Below are 4,861 nucleotides of genomic sequence, written 5' to 3'. Positions count from 1 at the left end.
TGATATTATTATTTACTGGAGCGAACATAGGATCTGCCTATAGTAATAATAATAATATAAATCTTTCTTGACTTGATTGATTGCACCGCGACTGTAAGAATTAGGTACCACTATGAATTTTATTTACCTATCTATAGTTGCTGCTGCTATCGCGTCAATACTCAGCCCGCGGAAATTATTTTACAGAAACTAAACTTTCTCAAATAGGTAAATCAAGACTTATCTTTTTATATTATATAATTATTATTTATTAATATTATAACAATACTATTATATTATACATTATATACATTATTACCTTCGACATTTAGTTATCTTTTCAATTTGAATCTTCTTTAGTTCTCGTTTCTTAAGTCTTTTCATTTTGTTGTTTACCATTTTCAACAAATCAATATTCGGCGTAATTATAAAACACGGCGCAGCAATTTTAGCGTGGTCTACTCGTCTCAACGGAGCGATAGCGTCTGATGTATGAAATAGAATCATGTTTTTAGCTCCCGGAACGTGCGATGGAAGATGATTTCTTGCGTAATTAAAAATATAGTAAGCGCCAAAAGTGTTTTATCGTGATTAAACCAAAACTAAAAGTAATTACACAAAATGCTCGGACAAATATCTTGCAAATGTTTTAATATAATTGTTTATGAAAAAAAAATCATAATAAGTATTACCATGTCCAGTAAAAAACGTAAAAGTGTGAAATTTAGAGGTAACTTCGTGAATTTTTTCTATCGAGTCAATTTCAATATTTTATGTTTTTGATCTGACAATATAATCGAAAATATCATCAAGTTTTACATATATTTTATTTTTTATATTTGGTCTTGAATATTACACGTATCAACTAAAAGTTGATTGGTGATTTGACTTTATACGCGCCCTTAAGCGATATCGAAGCGTCGACTACGGATCAATGCACTGTTGCCTTTCATATTTTTTATTTGATTATGTTGAAAGAATTTTTCATTACTACATAATAGAGCAAAAGAGAGATCTGTTACATTTGTGCATTAGTCAATAAAATTGTTAGGATCTAGTGCACTCTCAAATTACAATTGAATGAAGTTTTTTTTAACTGTATAAATAAATTATATTGAAATAGAGCATATTAAGAATTTTATCAAGAGAGTTTTCTTGTTTCATGCAATTTGCATAACCATTTCTTTGAATTGTTTCCTGAATTTAAGGTGATAAGCATGCATTAAAGATAAGGGAAATAAGCGTCAAATTGGTGTAGGTGTAATGTGTATTGAACGGATGTAGATTGTAGAGTTCCGTGGTTGTATTCCGTATTCGTACCTATATTCTTTCAAACATTTCTCTATGGCAAACCTACACATATTATAATGCATATAATGTCATGTAGTATCTATAACTATTATTATTCCATGGTAGAAATTCCTCGAATGAACTTAATGACTCATTAAAATAAAACTTGTGATGATTCGTTGACGGTGTTGACGCATATCTAGTTACTGCTAAGTATGGTTACTATAAATTAAATTGTAATATTATTGATTGTACACTTTAATTATTAAAACGGTCGTCAGTGAACTGTACCTATCCGACCTATAAATTTTATAGTAGATACCTATTACCTGTTTCACGAAATCGAATTTCATATCAATAGAAATTTAAATATATTAATTGAACAACTTGATATTACTTACTGTTTAAAAATTAAAAAGTAAATCAATTATGTATTTAGTCATCTGTATTATTAACTAAGTAGGTACCTACTCTATGTGTCAAAATATATAATATAAAGGCCCATAAAGAAAACAAAACGTATACAGAGGCAAATTCTAGCCCTGTTAAATCCGTTTTACTAATTTCTTTTCGAATAAATGGTGCTCGTTTGATAAATCCTTTATCCTCGGTATACCTACATCCAGTGCAAGACTTTCCCCTTTTTTGAAAACGAATACGAAAACAACATAAACAGATTCATTGTAGGAGCTTGAATAATACAATAAGTAGCTTCAGCCTCATATAAATTTATATCTCTTACTTGTTCTTTCAATAAATACTTGCGTGACAAATGGCAATTGCTTAGTATCAAGAACTAGACAGGTTGTCCTTTCTCATAAAAAAGCACTTACTCGTGTTTATGTATTTATAAACTCACTCGTATTGTTGTCCCTATGTCACTAGAAACCTGTTTCAGATGCTTCTCATAAGAATGCGAATATTCTTTGAGAAATCTTACGCATGCTTCTAGAAACGCATTCCGCTATACATTTTACCATTATTATAAACAAATGAATACTTTAAAGTAACTGCTGAATAATCACCTTTCTTACAATTCGCAATTGTACTAATATCGAGCTAATTTACATAATAATACTTGACTTGCTGTGAGTCACGCTGACTGAATGTAAGGTGAAATAAATTTATTATCTTCTGATGTTATTCAATAATAATTGAGGGTTATTACATAGTATAAAGATTGTTATTACGAAAAGCTTGTATAGGAAAGTGTATAAGAACATAATATATTATTTAATAGATATTTATGTAAAAGAAGTAGGTACAAATATGAAATATTATGAACGACGAATGTAATTTTGCTGTAAAAATAAATAATTTTATTATTTATTCAAAAATGCAATTCAATATCATGGCGCTTGTCTATATATGTGAAGATAAGATAGAAAGTAAGATACATTAACATCACACTCACTTAGAACTGTTACCTACAACGGTCACCTTCTCTAGGATAAGATTGCTTTCTCCAGCCTTGGGCATAAAGATTTTTCAATTCCTGTACATATAGAACGCTGTAAAGTTCAAAATCTGCAAATATTACCCCTCTTTCAAATTAAAAATGTAACAAGACATAATGAGAAAATAACACGTTTTTAAAAATAACATTGTTAAAGAAGAAAAGAAATTAAAATATGTCAAGACCAAGTTTCTTGTTTTAATTTTTTTTTTAAGTTTTAAAGTTTATTTGTGAAGTTTTTTTAAAGTTTTTTATTTCAAACTACATATTACATTTCTGTATTCATAATATCATATCGAGTAATATTCATTAAGTGCAGTTCAATTGGCAGTATTATGTACTTATTATTAAAATTATATAAAACACACTGCGCACAAGCTTGCATTATCGATTTAGTCCTCGTAGTTCCATCGTGCGATCTCATTTAAATAAAATAACGTAATAAACGGTGTTTGTTAGATTAGATAAACATAATCTTTAAGGCTGCAGTCTAGCAAAATTGCGTTTTCAACAAGTTATTTGACATTTTTTTCCCGGCTAATGAAATGATAAACTGAATTTTTTTTTCTTGTTTATCAATTAGTGTTATATAAGCAATGCGCGTGAATTTTTTCACATTTATAAAGTTACTTTATGTTACCTTAATCAGGCCTTCAAGATAAGTCTCTTTCCCCTAAAATCATTTCGAGGTAAGTTTGTGCACTCACTACGTTGCAACCGATTACAATTTACACAATCTGATCAGCGCATTATTATCCTTATATAGTCGTTATTAAAAACTGCTGAATACAATTGCCGAAAAACTTATGGTTTTCTTAATTAGAACGTTATAAATTCATTAAATTTCCCATTTTTTGCCTCACAAAATCGATTGATAAATACTGCTAAAAGTTATTTTTTCCATTAATTTATTCGAGTTGGTTGAAGACCAATGAGTATTAATCCTTTAAAAAAATTTTTTTTTGAATTTTGATAATTCTTTAAATATTAAAAAAATATTTAAAATAATAAGGAAAAATCCTAGCGAATTTCTTTAGTCGCGCTCCTTGGGCCGGAGCGTTCTGACGTGTGCTCTACGCTCGATTTTCCTTCATACCGAAGTGAAAGTTGCTCTACTTCATTAAATTTAATATTTTTGTTAATTGATTATTTTTATCTTAGTTTTGTGCAAATATTCGTATTTTTAAACATTTGATTTCGATATGGAAAATAAACGAAAAAAATACGCGTGTAACTACTAGAAAAAAAATTATCTTCGAACATAAAGTTAATGAAACCAAATAGATTGCAAAGGTAATTGGCAACAATTTCTTTATTTTACGGGGTGTTAGTAAAGGGATGTATATTTCTTTAAAACTAAAGTAAGCTCATAAATTTTCTTATAATATAATTTTTTTGAAGTTCCAAAAATGTTTATTTTTCGTTTGAGAAATACGAAATATAATATAAACTTGTATTGAGAACTTGAACTTCCCAAGTTCATCCGAGGAAATCCCCATACGGGGAAAATGATTTGTTTACTCCAAAATTGATCCGAGGTGTTTTAATTTTTTCTTCTAGTCATTTTCAACGTAGCGGCATGTTGTTTGATTATTAATTTTGTAACTTAAATACAGGATGTTGGTTTTATATTCTGATCTTACAGACGCGCTGACAAATTTTGTCCACCATTTCTAGTTTAGTCTACCAACTCTAAGTACCAATATTAAAACGAATGGATTATCATCACATCATCAAAATTCAGTGGGGTTGAGAACTAAACAAACAGAAGTAACAGAGACGCGAAGAATAAAAAAAGAGGACGAAAACGATAATTCGTTGATGCTTTCCCTTTTCGACGTATTGTTAGGGTACATCACCAATCTGCAAAAAACAAAACTGATGATTCCCAATTGCTGATTAAAAATGAAAAACAAATAATCGACAACAGTGGTGAAAATTTGCTGATCACAATGAAACATCCTTCAGTGGTAGCAGATTTACTCATTTAAAATGTATCGGTGAACAGCGTAAAGGAGAGGAGGACAGGAAAACATTATGAATGTGGATGGTGGATTGTATACAGGGTGTTATCGATAAGTATGTGCAGGCGATTATGACGTTATTATTGCAGGTATCAAAAAACTTAAAACTGAT

Source organism: Colias philodice, chromosome 8, assembly GCF_061535455.1.
Source record: "Colias philodice isolate Cphi_HAF_F1 chromosome 8, ilColPhil1 Martin Lab GWU primary, whole genome shotgun sequence".
Taxonomy (NCBI): domain Eukaryota; kingdom Metazoa; phylum Arthropoda; class Insecta; order Lepidoptera; family Pieridae; genus Colias; species Colias philodice.
Note: the sequence above shows the minus strand (reverse complement) of the source record.